This window comes from Rhinoraja longicauda, chromosome 2, assembly GCF_053455715.1.
Source record: "Rhinoraja longicauda isolate Sanriku21f chromosome 2, sRhiLon1.1, whole genome shotgun sequence".
Taxonomy (NCBI): Eukaryota; Metazoa; Chordata; class Chondrichthyes; order Rajiformes; family Arhynchobatidae; genus Rhinoraja; species Rhinoraja longicauda.
This window is the reverse complement of record NC_135954.1, coordinates 94639595-94660680: the sequence shown is the minus strand read 5'-3', so window position 1 is coordinate 94660680 and position 21086 is coordinate 94639595. Positions and strand designations below refer to the sequence as shown.

The window sequence follows — 21086 nt, the reverse complement described above, 5'->3', positions numbered from 1 at the left end:
CACCCCAGCGGTATGAACATTGATTTCTCTAACTTCAGATAGTTCCTCTGTACCTCTCTTCCCCTCCCCCTTCCCAGTTCTCCCACTGTCTTCCTGTCTCCAACTACATCCTATCTTTGTTCCACCCCCTCCCCTGACATCAGTCTGAAGAAGGGTCTCGACCCGAGACGTCACGCATTCCTTCTCTCCTGAGATGTTGCCTCACCCGCTGAGTTACTCCAGCATTTTGTGATGCAGGAAGATGAGATTAGTTTATCTTGGCATGATGTTTGTCACAGAGATTGTGGGCCGAAGGGCCTGTCCCTGTGCTGTACTTCTCTATGTTCTTTTCTATTGAGCTTCAGTTGTAATAGAGACAATGTCAGGTTCGAAATGGCTTACTCACAACTATGGTTTAGTACTGAATGAGTATTTACTTTGAAGGGATAACAGCACTAATGCATTGAAATGACACCAGCGGTTAAAGGGTTGAAATATGACGACATTGGGTAACTTGCCCTGCTTGTTATTGATTCACAATGTAATTGGCTGGTGATCCAATTGAACTGTTTAAAATTATGAAGATAGTATTAACACAGATTTCGTTTCCTCTGGTGGGAGAATCTGGAACAAAAGAGCATAATCTAAAAATTAAAGCTATGCCATTCAGGAGTTCTTTTTCATGATGTTAAAAACCTGAAAACAAAACTGGATGCTAGGTTAAGGTTGCCAAAAACAAAATTGTCAAGATTTTTATTACTGAAGGCTTTCAAGGGATATGGATCAAAGCAGACAAATGGAGTTGAGATACAGATCAACCATACTCTAATAGAATGATGGAACAGGCCCAAGGGATTGAATAGCGTACTTCTTCAGTTCCTATATTTCTATTGCACAGCCATATGTTCTCAGATCCCTCACTCATTGTTCCCTCTTCACACACCTACACAAGCAGATCATTATCATGTGATGGGATGCAGATGACAGTCCCGCAACAATGACAATGGGACGAACTTTTGGGAGATGCTTCAGATCTGCTTTCTGCCCGAATGCACTTGAATGACAACAAAACGGCATGCAAACAATCTGAAAAGGACGCAGCTCCCAACAGATAATGGATTGCACAAAAGTCGCAGAACAAAAAAAGTTGCAGCATTGTTTTTCAAGTGAATGGAACTAATGGAGTGGGATTTCTTTGCTGGCTGGATCTAAGGATTTCAGTGACATAACAAGTCTGTAGATGTACTGTACTTTCACCCAGCAGTAATCAGACCTTTGAACTTGTTCCCTTCCACAATCCACATGCATAATTTACGGAAGAATTTGGGATCCTGATTTTTAACTTGCTCAGATTCTGGAAGCCAGAACTAAGTTAAGGAGAGGAGTGGGATTTAATTTAATTTAATTTGGGTGGCACGGTGGTGAGCAGTAGAGCTGCTGTTTCACAGTGCCTGCAACCCGGGTTTGATCCTGAATATGGGTGCTGTCTGTATGGAGTTTGCGCGTTCTCCTTGTGACCGCGTGGGTTTTCTCTGGGTGGTCAGGTTATCACCCACATTACAAAGACGTGCGGGTTTGTCAGGTAATTGGCATCTGTAAATTGTCCCTAGTGTGTAGGATAGAACTAGTGTATGAGTGATCAGTGCGGACCTGGTGGGCCAAAGGGCCTGTTTCCACTCTGTATCTCTAAAATTAAAACTAAACTAAAACTGAAGGATGGTGTCACTTTCCCCCAATGATCCTACTGTCTTCTTACTGTGAACTTCAAACTGATCTGCTCTTTCTGAGCTCGATTCATGAGCAAAAACAGTTCAATGTGTTCAGAAAGAACAAAACACTAGGTGCTTGAGTACTCAGAGGGTCATGAGCATCTGTGGAGGGAATGGGCAGGCGACGTTTCAGGTTGGGACCCTTCTTCAGACTCATTTTTGAGCGAGCTTAGGGCCGTGTGTTCAGTGGAGGAGTGGAGAAGTCAAGACGGTTGATGTTGCGCCTGCAGTTGGAAATAAAAATGTCCAGAGAGAGTGGAAGATCGATAGGAGAAAGCCAGGAGGAGGAGGAAAGTTAGAGATGGGGAATGGGGTAGTCACTGGGAGGCAAGGATTCCTTACCGGTGAAATAGACCTGGAGGCAGAGGCAGTGGAAGAAGAGCTCAACTTGATGACAGGCTCGGAGCTGAGAACTGCCAAAAAGAGCAACTGTTCCCATTCCTGGCACTGGCAAATAGAATAGAATGGAATCATTTGAAACTATTGTATGCAGGTTCTCCCTTGGTTAAAACAGAGTTTCATTCCTGGGAACTGTTTGTAAGCTGAACAAGGCAACAGAGTTGCGCAGAAGTAGAGTTGCTGCCTCACGGCGCCAGAGACTTGGGTTTGATCCAGTCTACAGGTGCTGTCTGTGCGTTCTCCCTGTGACCGTGTGAGTTTCCTCCCACATTTATAAGACATGCAGGTTTGTAGGCTAATTGGCTTCTGCACATTGTCCCGAGTGTGTAGGATGTGCAACTGGGATAACATAGAACTAGTGTAAAGGCGATTGTTGGTTGGTGTGAACTCGGTGGGCCCAGGGGCCTGTTTCCACACTGTATCTCTAAACTAAACTAAAGTTTGCAAGTTGGACATGCAATTGAGTTCCCATACAGCAGAAGTTGCCTGCAAATCCATCTCGCTGGTCTCCCCAATGCTTGTTCATATGTACGGGCTATCCAGAGAGGCACGAGGAACTGTAGATGCTGGAATCTTGCATTGAACAAGAGTGCTGAGGTAACTCAGCAGGTCAGTTGTTTGTACCCTGGGGAAGACCTGTGAAGTGTGCGCATGTGCGGGACTCGCGGGCGAGGCCTGCGGAATCAACGATAATTTCCAGACGCTTTGAAGATATGTATTATGGAAATGAGTTGCTTAAAGCTTAAATAAAGTTTAAGTAAATTGGAATTTTCATTTGCCTCACAACAATTTAAGCAACTCAATCTCAGAAGTTAAGCAGTGTGACGTTGAGATGGAGAAACTATTGAAACCACAACGTTTGGATCTGGATCCCAACTCACCTACTGCAGCAAAGGAATGGAAGCACTGGCTTCGTACACTAAATAACTTCTTTGATGAGTGTGGCGACAATGCACCAGACAAATTCAGGACATTAATAAGCTCTGTCTCTTATGATGTATATGATTACATAGAGGAATGTACAACTTATGATTCTGCTATTGATGTACTAAGCAGACTCTTCGTTAAGACACCCAATGTAATATTTGCTCGACACCTCCTTGCTACTCGTAAACAAAAATCTGGTGAGTCACTTGATGTGTTTTTACAAGAACTTCAAAGACTTAGTAAAGACTGTGCCTTCAAAGCAGTTACAGCTGATCAATATCGACAGGAACTTATTCGAGACTCGTTTATCAATGGTTTGGCATCGCCTTTAATACGACAGAGACTATTAGAAAACAAAACCTTGGATTTACAGTCAGCTTACAATCAAGCTTACTCATTAGACTTGGCTCAGAGAAATTCAGATGCTTATGGCTCATCTAATGTATATTCTGCTGCAACTACTACAAAAGAATCTCACCCAAGTACTAACATGGAGCAAGCTGAAACAATTTATACTGATAAATGTGCCCTTGCTGCAGCATATACTTATCCAAAAAGGAAGTGTTACTTTTGCAGGGGTAATATTCATAATAGAGAGATATGTCCTGCTTGAGAGGCAACTTGTAATAGTTGTGGCAAGAAGGGACATTATTCTAGAGTATGCAAGTCCAAAGCAACTACTAAAAGTGTGACTGCTGCCATGTATATGCCTTCTTATGTGCAATTACAGCTGCATTTCCTCAGAGCTTGTCTCATGCAGCTACAACAGTATCCATCAATGGCCATACACTTAATGTACTACTTGATTCTGGCAGTTCAGAAAGTTTTATAAGTGAACAAGTTGTGTCTCGACTAAATCTAACTATAATTCCTTCAAATAGAGAAATCTTGATGGCTCTGACATCTCTCAATGCTCTTTGCATGCTTTAGCCAAACCTGAATCAATAAATGGTCATAAGCTGTGCGAGTGAGTAACCGCATGCAACACAATTCCTAACAACAATACCATCCACATAAAGATTCATGAGCTGCCAATGGATTTAAGTGTGCATCTCTACTATGTATTAATGTATTCATTCCCACGATAATGCTTCCACATTGGGAATAATGAAATGTTAAGCAGGCTACTGGGATAATGACTTATGATGTTTTAAAAAAAAAAGAGGGAATCCTTCAGACCCTCCAGGAATGATGATAACAACATGTCAATGCAAGAAGAAGTGTACATTCTGTATGTGATCTTTCAAAATTCCCTAAACTATAGAGACGGCCCACCAGTTTAGTTCATTTTAATGTATAGATACAGCGTGGAAACAGGCCCTTCAGCCTACTGAGTCCGCGCCGACCAGCGATCACCCGTTCACACTAGTTCTATACTACATGTTAGGGACAATTTACAGAAGCCAATTAACCTACAAACCTGCACGTCTTTAGGATGTGGGAGGAAACTGGAGCACCAGGGGAAAACCACGCGGTCACAGGAAGAACGTGCAAACTCCATATAGATAGCGCCCGTAATCAGGATCAAATCTGGGTCTCTGGAACTGTAAGGCAGCAACTCAACTGCTGTGCCACCAGATTGGGGAATTTAAAAAAAAAAAATACAGTACCATTATTCCAGAGGCCAAGCTGCAAGGAGGACAGCTTTAAGGTGAGAGTGGCAAAGTTTAAAGAAGATGTGCGGGGTAAGTTTTTTTTACACGGAGGGTCTTGGGTGCCTGGAATGCGCTGCTTGGGGTAGTGGTGGAGGGCAGATACAAAAGTGGCATTTAAGAGACTTTTGGGTAGGCACATGGTAGTGCAAAGAATGTAGGTTTATATGTAGGCAGATTAGAGTTGGTCTGCACATCATGTTCAGCACAGACATTGTGGGCCAAAGGGCAGGTTCTTGTGCTGTACTGTTCTATGTTCTCTGACCAAAAAAAAAACCCACCAAATCATTGTAGATAGCTTAAATATTTTTTTTAAATGGCAAATGCAGATTATCTATTTGGGTGAAAAACCAGAAAATCAGAATATTATTAAGGGTGAGATGAACAATTGCTTATGTTCAGAAGTGTGGCCTTGTCCAAGAAGCGCAGAAAGTTCCATGCCATCACAGCAAGTGATGTGGAAGCCAAATGGAATGTGACCTTTATCGCAAGGAAGGCCAATGTGAGAATTATAGACCATCAGCTGTCGAGGAGAAATTGAATACAAACTTATATTCTTATATAACAACACCTGAAACATCGACTATTCTTCTTTCCCCACAGATGCTACTCGACCAGCCGAGTTCCTCGAGCAGATTGTTTGTTGTCATTATATGAGGGTATATTTGACTTGAAGCAGTTCACAATAAGGCTTATTTATTAGACTGTACACTGGATGGCTTGATTGTAATCATATATTGTCTTTCCGCTGACTGGTTAGCTTTTGAGTCTGAAGAAGGGTCTCGATCTGAAACGCCACCCATTCCTTCTCTCCAGAGATTCTGTCTGTCCCGCTGAGTTACTCCAGCATTTTGTGTCTACCTTCGATTTAAACCAGCATCTACAGTTCTCTCCTACACAAAGGCTTTTCACCGTACCTCAGTACGTGACAATAAACTAAAGTAGCTAACTAAAACCCTCTGTTATCAGGCTTCTAAATGATCCTTCCATAAGCTAGAATACTGTCCGATTCACCTCTACCCCATTGCAAACATTGGACTTTGTCTATGGAACTGATGGACTACAATGCTGAGAACTATATTCTGAACTCCATATCCTCTTCTATCTGTTGTACTTAAGTTGTACTTAAGTTTGACTTCATTGTATTTATGCATGGTATATCTGATCTGTTTGGATAGCATGCAAAACAAAGCTCTTCACTGTACCTCAGTACACATGATAATAATAAACCTAATCCTTTTGATTATAGGGTGAAGAGATGGGGAGAGATGGAATGGATTGGGCCGTTATTACCCCCACTGCTGTCTTCACAAAATCCTCCAAATCCACCAGCAACATAAGCGAACAAACATCTGCTTCCTCTCCCAGGCCAATGTTCCTACTGAGAGGCAGAGCAGCAAAGAGGAGTGGTAACAATCGTTAAAAAAGTGAATTTCAGACGAGGAACTTGTTTTGGTACTGGGGGTCCGAGCAGCGAACAAAAAGGAAGACAGGCTCCAGTGGGGTGGCCAATTTGAGAAAGGCTGCCTTAAGTTCACAGTGCTGCAGTTGAGGTCAATGTGTAGTCAAATGTGAGTCTCTTGACTCTTGGTGAATGCCGGTTGAGCAGCTTTAAAGTAAGCCGAGGCAAGGTAATGCAAGATCCTTCAGTCCACAAGTTGTTAAATGGGCAATAATGAAAGTCAGTGGAGTGGTATGCTCCTCCTGTGAGATGTGGGAGATCAGGGAGTAGTCAAGAGTCCCTGAAGACCATATCTGCAGGAAGTGTGTCCAGCTGCTGCTCCCCTCAGATGGCATGGATTGATTGGAATGGCAGCTGGACTTGCTAAAGGAGGCAGAAGGTTTATAGATAATAGTTTCAGAGAGGCGGTCACAAGGCCCTCGTGGTAAGCTTATCCAGAAGATGAAGGTGAAAATTTGGTAGATTGGATTCAAAATTGGTTTGGCCATAGAAAACAGAGTTGTTGTGAAAGGGTGTTATTCTGACTGGAAGTCTGTAAACAGTGGTGCACTCCAGGAATCATTGTTGGGACCTCTGACGTTTGTGATAAAAGATTTGGACAAAATGTAGGTGGGATGAAAATGTAAGTTTGCTGATGACATGTTGTGGATATCAAAGAAGGTGGCTAAAGGATACAGCTGGATAGAAAAGTTTGGAAATGTTACCAGATAAGTGGCAAATTGAGTTTAAGTTAGACAAGTGTGAGGTACTTTTACTATTGGAGGCAGGGCCGTCCTAACGCATGGGCCTGATGGGCACTTGCCCGGGGCCCCACGAGCATAGGGGCCCCATGCTGATCTGTGTGTGTTAAGTGACTTGCAATAAATAAATACTACTTTAAAAATGTAGGTTCAATAAGTGCTTTTTTCGCAACATTTTCGGTCCCTAAGTGCTTCTCACAGCGATCTGTAAGTGCTTTTCGCAACAATGTAGCACCCTAAGTCCATCGCTAAGTGCTTTTCGGTAAGTGCTTTTCGCCGGCACGACAGGGGGGGGGCTGGTAGGGAAAGGGGGGTGGGGGAGAGTAACGGTAGGGGCCCCAGTACACTGCTTTGCCCAGGGGCCCATAATGCTGTAAAAACGGCCCTGATTGGAGGTCAAATGTAAAAGGAGAATACACAATAAATGGTAGGACACATAGGAACATTAATGTACAGTAATGTCTTTGGCTACAGGCCTGTCGCTCCCTGAAAGTGTCAACATAAGTGAACAGAGTAGTAAAGACGTATAGGATACTTGTCTTTATCGGTTAGGAAAAGGAATAGGTGATGTTTCGGGTAGAAACTCTTCTTTGGAGGGAGGAGAACTTCTTCAAAGAAGATAGGAAAAAAACTGCAGATGCTGGTTTAAATCGTAGGAGACACCAAATGCTGGAGTAACGCAGCGGGTTAGGCAGCATCTCGGGAGAGAAGGAATGGGTGACGTTTCGGGTCGAGACCCTTCAGACTGATGTCAGAGGAGGGGGCAGGACAAAGATAGAATGTAGTCGGAGACAGGAAGACGCGTGGGAGAACTGGGAAGAGGGAGGGGGGAGGGGATAGGGAGGGAAAGCAGAGACTATCTGAAGTTATAGAATCTATCCGCTCCTTTCCTAGTTCTCCCACTGTCTTCCTGTCTCCGACTACATTCTATCTTTGTCCTGCCCCCTCCCCTGACATCAGTCTGAAGAAGGGTCTTGACCCGAAACATCACCCATTCTTTGGCTCCCGAGATGCTCCCTGACCCGCTGAGTTACTCCAGCATTTTGTGTCTACCTTCTTCAAAGTAGGGATACCTTGAGGAGATTTTGCATTGGTGCAGACAAAATGTGTAGGAAGGAAATGCAGGTGCTGGTTTATGCCGAAGATAGACACAAAATGTGACACTCAGTCTGAGGAAGGGTTTCGACCCGAAACATTACCTATTCCTTTTCTTCAGAGATGCTTCCTGACCCATGAGTTGCTCCAACCTTTTGTCTTCATCTTTGGTGTAAATCAGCATCTGCAGTCCCTTCGTTAGGATGTTGCCTCGACTAGAGAGTATTAGCTGTAAGGAGAGGTTGGACAAATTTGTTCTCAACACATGGACTTTTTCTCAAAGCTTCTCTTGACTTTGAGGTGTCAGAAGCCAGAGATTCTTCAAGTTGAACTTTTCCATGGGAGATATCTAGGCTCAGCAAATGGTCGTACTGCCTCACAGCTCCAGTGATGTGACTTAAAGATAGTCTGAGGGTCTCCAGTGATAAGTAAGAAAGATCCTTGAATCTATTTTTTTCCTGTTCTCTGGATAACTTCTTGAATAGAGAAATTATGAATGGGGTGCCTGTTTCATGAGTCTGGTGGAAACAATGTGACCTGCTCCTCTGAGCCAACTGAGTCTAATTTGTGTCTTAATGCTGTGAACATATAACAGTGCAACACAGGAACAGGCCCTTCGGCCTATGACGTCGGTACTGACCATGAATCCAATTTAAACCGATCCTATCTGTATGATCAATATTCCTTTATACCCTGCTTGTTCATATGCCTACCTAAATGCCTCTTAAATATTGGTTTTGTATCACCACCTCCCCTGGCACCCACCACTCTCTCAGGACAAACAAAACTTGACTCACAAATCTCCTTGAAACTTTCCCCCTTTCACTTTAAATCTATGCCATTTCCACGCTGGGAGAAAGTTTCTATCCTAGGTGTCTCTGCTCTACAACACTCTCCAGTGTCCTATCATTTATTGTGTAAGGGTGACTTGGTTTGACTTATCAAAATGCATTACTTCAGACTTGTTATACTTACATTTCATCTACCATTCGTTGGTCCACTTCCCGAATTGATCTAGATACTTTTGTACATTAGATGGCCTTCCTCACTCTCCATTATGCCACCAATTTTGGTGTCATCCAAATTATCAATTTATTTGACAAACAAAAGTGGATCCACCACGGATCCCTGCAGTACACCATGGATCACAGGCTTCCAATCAGATAAAACACCCTCCACACCCTCTGACTCCTTCCACCAAGTCAATTTTGAATCTAGTTGGCTACCTCACCCTGGATCCAATATGATCTAAACTTCTTGAGTTGCATAATGTGCAGGGTCTTAACAAATGCCTTGCTGAAGTCCATATAGACATCTACTGCCTTGACCTCGTCAATCCCCTTGGTGACCTCTTCAAGAAACTCTACAAAATTTGAAAGGGTTGACGTCCCACGTACAAAGCCTTGCTGACTATCTCTAAACAGTCTTTGCCTGTCCAAATGTTGGTAGATTTTGTATCTCAGAATCCTCTTCAGGAACTCACCACTACAGTCTGAAGAAGGGTCTCGACCCGAAACGTCACCCATTCCTTCTCTCCTGAAATGCTGCCTGACCTGCTGAGTTATGCTGCATTTTGTGAATAAATACCTTCGATTTGTACCAGCATCTGCAGTTATTTTCTTACACTACTGATGGCAGGCTCACCAGCCTGTAGTTCCCTGGCTTGTCCTTGAAGTCCTTCCTAAATAACAGTACAACCTTAGTCACTCCATTCTTCCAGTTCTTTCCACACGGCTAAAGATGATTTCCAGAATGTTCTGTTTTTATCCAATTCCATAAGAGAAAGAGTTTGTATGTTCTCCCCGTGACCATGTGGGGTTTCCCCATGTGCTCTGGTTTCCTCCAACACATCAAAGAGGTATAAGTTTGTAGATTAATTGGCTTTGGTAAAGATTGTAAATTATCCCTAGTTTGTGGGATAGTGCTAGTGTACGGGGATCGCTAGTTGGCGCGGACTTGGTGGGCGAAGGGCCTGTTTCCGCACTGTATCTCTAAACTAAACTAAAAATAAACTAAACGAAAGAAGAGTATTGGAGAAATGGGAATTTAGTTGAAACAGATCTTGTAATCCTCAAGAGTCATGTGTGTTCATTTATCATATTTATTCTCAGGAAGATTATACTGAATGTATCTATATTTCTTTACAAATCATGAATTTCAAACTATATCTGAAATTCTGGTGGAAGGTGGAATGGTTGAGACCCGGTCATTAAAATTGGCACAGCCTCAAGCTGCTGCAGGAGCAAAGGAAACTTATGGAAATGAGTAGTTTTAAGCTGGAAAATGCCAGTGAAAATGTCCCTCATAAAATGCACTAAGAGGTACCGTAACATCTCGTATTATATAGCAGCATATAACGAAAGAAAAACATGTCTATTTTGGAGCCCCTTTCCTCTTGTTTTGCTGCAAAATGACTTGTCCATGTGTTTCACTACATATTCTTGTAACTTATTTCAATCTTAGGTTGCAGACTGTAAAATTAAGGAAGACGTGCTGCAGTTCTCTAGGCATGGGTCGTTATTTTATTGTAACGTGTACAGAGATACAGTGAAAAGCTTGTTCTGTATGTTATTCAGTCAAATCATACTATACAGGAGTACAATAGATCCTCTTCTGGAACAACAAGCAGAGAGTCGCCATGTTCCAAGTATCTGAAAAATCAGATCTTGGCACAAGGAGATATTTCCTTATTGTCTTTAATTTTGAAATAGCTCACTTTAAGTCTCAATGGCTTGGCGGCACTGGATCGATGAAGTTGGGGTCGGCCTGGCGCAGTGTGATGCTGTCGACTCCATCCACTGCTGCTGTGTGAAGCTGCTGCAGGCTGTGCTCAATCCATTCCCTCAGTTGGCTGCTGTTGGACATCCCATGGCCATCTCACCAACACCACGACCCGTGACCACCACAACCATGGTGCTTGTCACATCGGGCAGCTATTCCTTCACTTCCGTGCATCAAGGTCACCTTGTCCTGCTTTCCGAGCCAATCACGGAACTTTAGGGTGCAACCCGAGGACGTGGGAGGTGAGCTTGCAGACCGTGCATAGCCAACAACTTTCCCCTTCAACTTCCACGACCGCCATATCGACTACATCAAGATTTTTTTTTCATTTAGTTTTGGTCTTCTTATTTAAAGAGGAACCAGCATTGGAAACATTTCAAATAAAATTCACAAAGGCATGTTCCTGAGATGAAGGGGTTGCATGTTGGTGAAAAACATAATGTGCAATAAGGAAGGCTAATTTATCTCGCTGTGGGAGTTGCAAGACAACCACAGCTGAGCTCTTGTATAAATTGTGAACCAGTTGCAATCATGCAAATCCAAAAACTGCCTTCTGGCGGATATATTTCAGATGGGAAGTAGTTCTCCTGCTCGTAGGTAAGCAGGATGTTGTAGAGTGTAGGCAGCTTACTTTGACAAACTCCAAGATATTCATTATAAAGTTTAGAAGAGTAATAATGCTTCCATGGGACTGTGTCAAAGACCTTGCTAAACTCCATATAGACAATGACCACTGTGCTCATCGGATCTCTTTTTTTAAAAAACTCATCAAATTTTATAGAGTTGACATCCCACACGCACATAATCATGTTGACTATCCCTAATCAGCACTTGGCTTGTCCCATTAGTATGTTAATTTTTTATGATATCTGAATCTTTTCCATTAGGTTCTACATCCATGATTTAGAATGTTAATTTCTCTCAATTGCCTGCCTAAAGAGTCCATCTTATTATTCAATTATGGCCAGATCACCAGTAGTATGATCCTATTTCCCGACATTAAGCTATTCGTAGAGAAGACACAAACTGCTGGAGTAATTCAGCAAGTCAGGCAGCATCTCTGAAGAACATGGACAAACGATGTTTCAGGTCAGAACACTTTTTCAAAGTGATTCACAAGGGGGTGGGGAGCAGTGAGAGAGGGTCTCGCAGAACTCCCATCAGAGAGAGGGGAAGATCTTCTTCAAAGTTTGCATGTCTTGAGGAGATTTTGCAGTAGGTCAGCAAAATGTAGAAACAAGGAATTGCAGATGCCAGTTTACAAAAGAGACAAAGTGCTGGAGTAACTCAATGGTGAGTTTTTGGTATCTTTGTCACAGATATTAAACTAATCATAATATGATTAATTAAACCTGCTTCACTTTTTGAGGTTTGAGGTTGGTATGCTCAAGTTAGGAAAAGGGGACGTACAACGTGATCTGGGTGTCCAAGTGCATCAGTCACTGAAAGGAAGCATGCGGGTACAGAAGGCAGTGAAGAAAGCCAATGGAATGTTGGCCTTCATAACAAGAGGAGTTGAGTATTGGAGCAAAGAGGTCCTTCTGCAGTTGTACAGGGCCCTAGTGAGACCGTTCCTGGAGTACTGTGTGCAGTTTTGGTCTCCAAATTTGAGGAAGGATATTCTTGCTATTGAGGGCGTGCAGCGTAGGTTTACTAGGTTAATTCCCGGAATGGCAGGACTGTCATATGTTGAAAGACTGGAGCGACAAGGCTTGTATACACTGGAATTTAGAAGGATGAGAGGGGATCTTATCGAAACGTATAAGATTATTAAGGGGTTGGACACATTAGAGGCAGGAAACATGTTCCCAATGTTGGGGGAGTCCAGAACCAGGGGCCACAGTTTAAGAGTATGGGGTAGGCCATTTAGAACAGAGGAAAAACTTTTTCAGTCAGAGAGTTGTGAATCTGTGGAATTCTCTGCCTCAGAGGGCAGTGGAGGCCAATTCTCTGAATACATTCAAGAGAGAGCTAGATAGAGCTCTTAAGGATAGCGGAGTCAGGGGGTATGGGGAGAAAGCAGGAACGGGGTACTGATTGAGAATGATAAGCCATGATCACATTGAATGGCGGTGCTGGCTCGAAGGGCCGAATGGCCTACTCCTGCACCTATTGTCTATTCTTTGGTTCTCGTTTAATTGTTTTTATATGTGGATACATGTGCCTTTTCAGTCCCCACACGAGCAGCAATGTACCCAAAGGTGCAATCTTTATAGCAGATAAGTGGCCCAGCAGTAGAGTTGCTGCCTTACAGTGCCAGAGACCTGGGTTCGAACCTGACTATGGGTGCTGTCTGTATGGAGTTTGTACGTTCTCCCTGTGACCACATGGGTTTCTTCCCATACTACAAAGACGTACAGGTTTGTAGGTTAATTGGCTTCAGTAAAATTGAAAATTGTCCCTAGTGTGTATGATAGTGTTTGCGTACAGGGTGATAGTTGGTCAGCACAGACCCGGTGGGCCAAAGGGCCTGTTTCCGTGCTGCATCTCTAAAGTCTAAAGTAAAGATAAAATCTTGGAAAACTGTTTTCTTATCATTCCGGAAATTCTAAATTTCTCCTTAGCCCCATATTTCTCATCTATATGCTGCTTCAATCATGTAATTCAAAAACTTCATATTCTACTGCTATGCTGACAATATCCAGCTCTGTCTAACAGACATCTCTCTTGACCTTATCTTGCTGCTTGTTTGTCACCCAGAGCTAGGTGAGCTAATTTTTCTGCATTGAAATATTGGGAAGACAAAGCCGCAGACTCGATTAATTGTTCACAGATTCCAGCAACAATGCTGGTCTTCGCAGTGATCCTGCTTCCCATATATAAATAATATTTAAACATTCATAATAAACCTGACCTGAAAGTGATGCAAATCATAGAGGTTTGGACCTTGAAACATTCCCATATTTTCTCCATCACTGAGGTGACATATTTCCGTCTCTTTTACACTCCCCATCTCATCTGTCAATCAAACCCTCTTCAATGCCATTGTTACTTTGAGTCCTTTTCCAGATGACCTCCCACTATGCTTCCTCTAAGTATGAGATCATCCAAAACCCACACCATCAATGCTCATTTGGAAAGGCAGGAACTGATTAGGAATCAGCATGGTGTTATGCAGGGGAGATCATGTCTCACAAATCCAACTGAGTTTCTTTGAGGAAGTAACTTAGCAGATTGTTGAGGAGAGAGTGGTAGACATGGCTCCTCCTCGTCTCTACAGCCATCCTGAAAAGTTGTGTTTTTCCAGTTTTGGTAGATTTTAGTAGTTCCACCATCAGGAGCCTGACTTCAGCTGCCCAACCTTAAACTATGAAAAACCTTGCTGGAAATATCCATGGTCTTCCTTTAAAATGTTCCTTAAAACTTATCTCTTTGCACTCTTAGTCACTTGTGTAGTTTAGGGATAATGTTTGTTTACAATATTCATGTATAGCATCTCACTGCACTTAATCATGCTAAAGCTAATATATTGCATTTATTACATTTAGTTTGTCCACTCCATTTCTTTTCTGATTTTAACTATTAGTTTCATCATCCTTTCTGTAGTTGTCATCAGTTCCCATTTTTATGAGTTGTTTGGTGAAAAATGAGATAAAACATCCATTTGATGTTCCTGTCACATGGGTATTAACCCCTGGCAGTTTGTCTTAATTTAGTGCCTCAATTGCTACCTTACCTCTATTTTTCATTTGACAAATTAGACTTATCTTGACGATCTGTAAAGAGGCAGAAGACGGCTTGTTGAAAAAACACAACTTGGTGGGGAAGGGGGCTCCCACCAAATTTGTGCAAGACCCCAAAAGGTAACATGCCATGCATGACAAACGCTGCACGCTGAATCTTACCTAAAAGTCTTTTGTCCACAAATTCATGAAATTGGTCACTGAGAAGTCAGTTGGTAAATAAATTGTGTCTTGTGGGGAGAGAGGGATAAATGAGTTCAAGGGAGGAAAAGATCATGAATGGAGGAGAGGATGAAAATCAGGAAGAGTCTGGGAGACGATCTGTGGTTGACAATTGGAAAGATGGTGTGGGGAAGGAGGGAAAGAGGATTAGGATGAATGATGATTGGTTGAGATAGGATTGAAGATTGTCAATTGTGGAGATGATTGAAGATGGCATAAGATTGGCACTGGTTTGGGGTTGCCTGAGGATATCAGCAGGGAAGAGGAGGGAAGCATGTGGAAACTAATATATACACAGGACAATCTGGAAAAGTGTGAAAAATGCACACTGCAGGTAAGGACACTGTGGCTTTAGGCCTGCTTTAAATAATGCCCAAGAAGACAATTAAGACCTGCTGCGTTTTGAATGGTCTGCATTGTTTAGCCTTGTTGCACAGGTCAAGTAGTTTTGCTATAATGTAATAGTTGCATTCTTAAAAAACTTTATGTAATAGAAAATAGTGTTCGAAAAACAATTATGGAAAAGGGGAAAAGGGGTCAGGGGCTAGAGAGTTTCAGACGTGAATTTTTATTCTAATCAGCATTTTCAAAAATAAATTTATTTTTAATGATTTTAGGTTTATCTTTGTTACTGCAAACTAAAAATACAAACCTTGCATGTTATCTTGTGTAATAGAGTATCATTGTAAAAAGGTCAATAGAAGTGATTCCTTGTCAATTCCAATGGCAGAAACTGACAGCGCATTCTTTAGGGACTTAAGGTCTGATTGCTGCGAGGAAATTATTTAGAAACAACTTTTTCACTCGACTGAATTTTTCATAAGACATTTTTGTTTCTGCTAGTCAATTTCCAAAGTAACTTTTCAGCAGTTATATAGTTCCTGATTTAAATTATGTGATAATTAAATTAACCTTTGTAATACAGATGGCTTTCCCTAATTCATAAATTGTGTTATATCCAATTTGTGATATGGAAACAGGTTTTATAGCAGAACTACCTGTACAATTTTGTGCAAATTGCAACAAACCGAGCATTGAAGAGTGTTTGACATAATTATGGATGGCCACTGGCATATGTTTTTGCATCAGATGCACAGAGGACACAAAATAAAAAGCTGCAATATTGGTGCAATCCAATTTTTGATCTAATACAACAATACGCACAAATGTTGTGTAGTAGGATGGAGTTTCTATTGTTATGTATTTAAAAAGTCAAAGCCCTTTACAGAAGGGTCAATGAACAATTGAATACTGACTGCAGAAGTACATACTACAGCAATTCAGCAAAAAATTGGTCAAATAGGTTTTAAAAAGCAAAATAGAGAAGAAAAGAAAGCTTTAAAATAGTTGACAATTTAAAATTTTAGACCCAAGATCAATAGTTCAGTGATTAAAATCATATGGTTAATAGGAATACTTTATTTTTTATATTCTTCGCAATTTTAATTAATTTTTTCCCTCAATTGTTTTTAAAGGTCTTTGCTAATATCATCGTCGTCCCCCTTTTACGTTATTCACTTAAGTGTTTTAAAATAGGTCATATTTTTTAGATTTATTTGATTTCTCCATCAAACACCACCATAGCAACCTCTCGATACTCCCAACACTTTTCCAAGAAGGGGGGGGGGATAAGGGGAAAAAATAGCGTTCACTTTCATTTTTCCCATATATATATATATATATATATCAAAAGGCGAACAAAAGTATATCAACAATTTTCGCTTCTACAACACCTGTGCCCTCTCGACTAATCCACCAGAACATTTCGCATGGATGGCGTAGCGCAGAACCAGAAAGAGAAAGCAAGAGACTCCAAATCCATTGGCTTCCCGATATCCAGACCAGAGTTTGCCACCGACATGTTAGTTAATGGTTGGTTAGAAGGTCTCCTCACTTGTGTTTATATCACTCCACGGGGTCATCGCAGTTGCTCTTCCAGCTCGAAAAAGAGGAATATTAAAAAATAAACGGGCCGGGGCTCACGGTGCTGACAGGGCCTCCTTGTTGGTTTGGAGCCAGTTGGTTTGCAGAGGGTGTGTATGTTGGTGGAGAAGGGGGGGCTGGGAGGTGGGAGACTTTAAAAAAAATCCTCTCCGCTTTCAGGGAGAGGAAGGGGGTGATCGAGGGAGGAGGGAGGAGGGAGGGAGAGAGCGACCGAACGAGCGAGAGAGAAAGGGAGAGAAAGAGGTTAGTCCTAATTGCTGCAGCAGACTGACTGACAGCACCGAGGGAGGGTTGTTCTCTGGCTCTTTCCAAGATGGCCACCAACGATGGAGTAATGCAATAACTTTACATCGAGACTGCCTGTTTTTTTTTGTTTTTTTATTGACAAAAAGTTGAGAGGCTGCTTTTTTTTCAAAACCCACAGAAAGAGAGAGAGAAAGGGGAAAGGAGAGGGAGGAAAATATACTGGATTCTGGCCTTTTTTCCCCCTCCCCTCAGTAGAAGAAGAAAGAAGAAGCACCATGTCTGATGTGTTTGTCTGTTGCTGGCAAACACCTTTGGATTAGAGCCGGCGAGGACTTCAACCGAGAGCTGTGCTTTCTTTTTCTCTCTCTCTCTCTCTCTCTCTCTCTCTTCCCTCATGACTTGGGAGGAGGACTAAGGGAAAACCCTTCTTGATTATATTGGATCTAATCCCTCCCCGAATTTCCCTTCGTAATTCCCACCCCCCTTTTCTCCCTCTCTACATTTCTCCTGTCACCACCACAAATAATATTTTTTCTCTCTCCCTGCTCTCGTGTCTGGAAAGTTTTGTGAAGGGCACCGTCGAAAGGAGAAGGGGAGGGAAAGAAAGTCTCTTGTATTTGTTTTTCTTTTTTTTCGCCAGGAGCGACGAGAGGGATTTGGAAAGAAGTAATTACAAAGAATTTGAAGGGAAACAACAAAAACCTCGACGCTTTGAGGCCGGATTTCTCTTTCTTAGAATATCAAATCGTTTTTTTTTTCTCCTGTGTGCGTGGGGACGTGGCAAGAAGAGAAGATTTTCACATTTATATTTCTTTTAAGGGAAGAGAGGAGGGGGAAAAATATAAGACCTCCACATCGAAGATTCTGGATAAAATTTCTGGTGGCCGCCAATCTCCTTTGATCAGATTAGAACAGAAACTTGTTTACTGTTCAATAGACAAGCCGGCAGGAACCACGGAGAGCTTTTCGTTAAAAATCTGTACAAAATATCTGCGAGGAAAATATTCTTTCTATCTCTCAAACCGAACCAAGCGCCGTTTACCCCGATGACAGTTGAGGTCATGAACACAAAAACTCCGCTCTTCTAGGATTTAGAAGGTGAGTACTTTTTTTGTTTTTTTTTAAAAGAATAAAGTTTATTTTTATTTTTGTTAATGCAAGTGTACGGCTTGGTTTGGTGGCTGGGTTGCGTGGCTTCGGCTCCCCTTTCAGGCCATTGGAGAAACGGGAGGGAGGGGGGGAGGGGGAGGGGGGTCGGTCGGTCTGGGCGCCATTGTGCAACTTGCTCAGTCATGGTTTGCAAGCCTCCCCAAAAGCTGTATTCTTGTTGACGACTAATATACATCTGGATTTTCTGTTACTTTTTGGTAGAAAAAAAGAATTGTAGAAAATAAACGTGAATGGAGAAGGGATCACTTTTTATTCTTGTTGATTTTAATTTTTAAAATGTGCATTTTGTTGACGAGAGTTGGAAGGAGGTGGTGGTGGGGTGTAGAACGTGGAAGGATTGAAGGAGAAAATACCTTGCAAAAACAAAAGCATGCAAAGACTTTTTAAACCACGGTTGCCGTGAGAATTGGTCACTTTTTGATTGCAATATTTGTCACCATTTTGTTGACTGCAAGAGTTATTGGTGGGCGAATTGGGTGGTGATCGGTGGTAAGAAAATAATAAACATATAGTGTGCAAATACTTGAATGCAGGTCTGTCGTGATAATTTATCACTTTTTCCTTGGGTTGCATTTTTAAATTTTAACTGGAGTTAGAAGGGGAGGAGTTGATGATGGAAGAGGAAAAATACTATTCTGGCGTTAGCGTGCAAAACGCTCATCCCCCGTGAGAACTCGTATCACTTTTCCTTTAGTTTTAATTTTTTGATTACACCATTTTGTTGACTGGAGGAGTTCGTTGGGTTGACGGTGGAGAGAAGGGAAGAAAAGCACAAATACAGACACGTATGAAGACAAAGCCAGAATGCGTCCCTAGAGAAGCTGTCAAACATTTTGTTTTTCAAAAACGCAACTTTCATTCCCACGATTTGAGATTGGGTGATCGAAATATTGGATCATTCTGGAGGGTTTGCTGTCCTTTCGCCGACTTTAAAATTGGGTATTGTAGTTGGCAAAACCGCCCGAGCTTTGATGTGTCCAAACTGCGCGGTCAAGTTGCCAACTGGAGGATCAGCCGCCCAGTCATGGCGGATCCCACTGTCCGTGTCAGTGTCAGTGTATGGCCGATGTGTGTGTATCTTCATTTTATACTATTAGTATTACTATAATTTGCATGTTGTCATCTCGTACAGCATTTTAAACATTCATTTGTGTACGAAATTCATTTGGATTTACATACCGAGTTAAATTAAGTCAAGCATTTTCAAAATTTGCTTTGACGTTGTCTGACATGGCCTGAAGGTTTTAGTTTTGAGCCCCCCTGCATTGGTTGCAATTAAACAGTTTCCAATTGGCAGTTTGCAATTTCATCTCTGTTTTGTGATTGAGAATTAAACTCGTGAGGTTGCAGTAAGAGGACTTCAACCCCAGTGTCATATTAAATTATTTTGCAGTGGATTTATAGTTTTTAATTCTGCTTCTCATTTTGATTAAAAATAAGGTCTTGTATTTCCAGATCGTTGCCAGGGCTTTAAATAAAGAGAAAGAGACTTGCATTGTGATAGCATCTTTTACTTCATTTTCTGTGTGTCTCAAAACAATGCACAGCGAGAAGTACTGACTGTTGTAAAGTAAGAAACGGTTTGGCAATGATTCGAAAAATAAATATTGTCAGTCAGCCTCCTTGGTCATTTTCAAAATAGTGCCCTGAGTTGTTTTTTGCATGGGGTCATGACTAACTTACTTATCTGAAAAATTACATGTCCAACATTGAACATTGCAAAACTTCCTCAGTACTGTACATAATTGGCAACCAAGACTTTTCTGTTCAAAATAACCTTAAATTCTGATATGGAACTTTATTTTTGTCATGCCAAATGAGCAATATTTCTTAATCTACCTGGCCTGCTGAATATCTGTAGCATCGGTTTGGCGATTTTTTTAGATTTTTTTTAGATTTAGAGATACAGCGTGGAAACAGGCCCTTCGGCCCACCGAGTCCGTGCCGCACAGCGATCCCCACACACTAACACTATCCTACACACACTAGGGACAATTTTTACATTTACCCAGTCAATTAACCTACATACCTGTACGTCTTTGGAGTGTGGGAGGAAACCGAAGATGGAGAAAAGCCACGCAGGTCATGGGGAGAACGTACAAACTCCGTACAGACGGCGCCCGTAGTCAGGATCGAACCTGAGTCTCCGGCGCTGCATTCGCTGTAAAGCAGCAACTCTACCGCTGCGCCACCGTGGCTTGATCTGGCAAAGATAGTATGCCACTTTTTAAATTGTACTGATTTTATTGTCTTAGTGTTAATGGCTCTATTTCAAAAGACCACGCACTAAAATATGGTTTAATACATCAGAATATGGAGTAAATCGTTTTCTAACTTTTAATGTGCCAGCATATCGATGGATTTTGTGGTTTAAGCTGAACTCATGATATATATAGAAGGTAGAAACAAAATGCTGGAGTAACTCAGCGGGACAGGCAGCATCTCTGGAGAGAAGGAATGGGTGACATTTCAGGTCGAGACCCTTCTTCAGACTGATCATGATGTATATAAATATTTAAAATCCAAATAAAACATCACACATTTAGAGCAAATACAAATGTGAGAAGAACTCTGAGTCAATCATGAACAGTGGAGGCAAAAGTTGCAAATCAACCCAATATGTTGACTTGCATCTGTTGCCATCACAGAAGCTGCTTGACCTGGATTTTTTTTCAGATTCCAGCATTTGTAGTCTCTTGGCCTTTATAATATAGGGTTTAGAAAATAGCTAGTTGTCTGATTATGACAAAGAAACAGATTAAAAGGTTGAATAGCAATATCGTTTTCAGTTTTGAAATTCCATCTCAATAACAATGCATTTTGGATGTCTTCAGCAGTCATATTCGCATGATGGTATTGGGAAGAGTGCAATGTTGTAAAATCAGTATTTTAGGAGGAAGAAGTGAAGAGAACCAGGCCACGGTGTTGTCTAACAAATACAAAAATATCACTTTTTAAAACTAGAAAAAAAAATGAAGTTTAGGGTGGGAACATTTTTTCCTGTGGAAGTATTTTAT

The 21086-nt window shown here is 41.7% G+C and overlaps 1 protein-coding gene across 4 annotated transcripts in view; it reads left to right on the top strand.

Annotated features, from left to right (window-relative positions):
• Positions 1–16972: 16972 nt before the first annotated feature.
• The window catches only part of kmt2ca (lysine (K)-specific methyltransferase 2Ca), a 328698-nt gene continuing 324584 nt past the window's right edge, over positions 16973–21086 (top strand). For all 4 annotated transcript variants that reach the window (XM_078424496.1, XM_078424488.1, XM_078424479.1 and 1 more), the window contains exon 1: positions 16973–17997. The gene's annotated coding sequence lies outside the window, so the exon portion shown is untranslated. The remainder of the gene's footprint in view (positions 17998–21086) is intronic.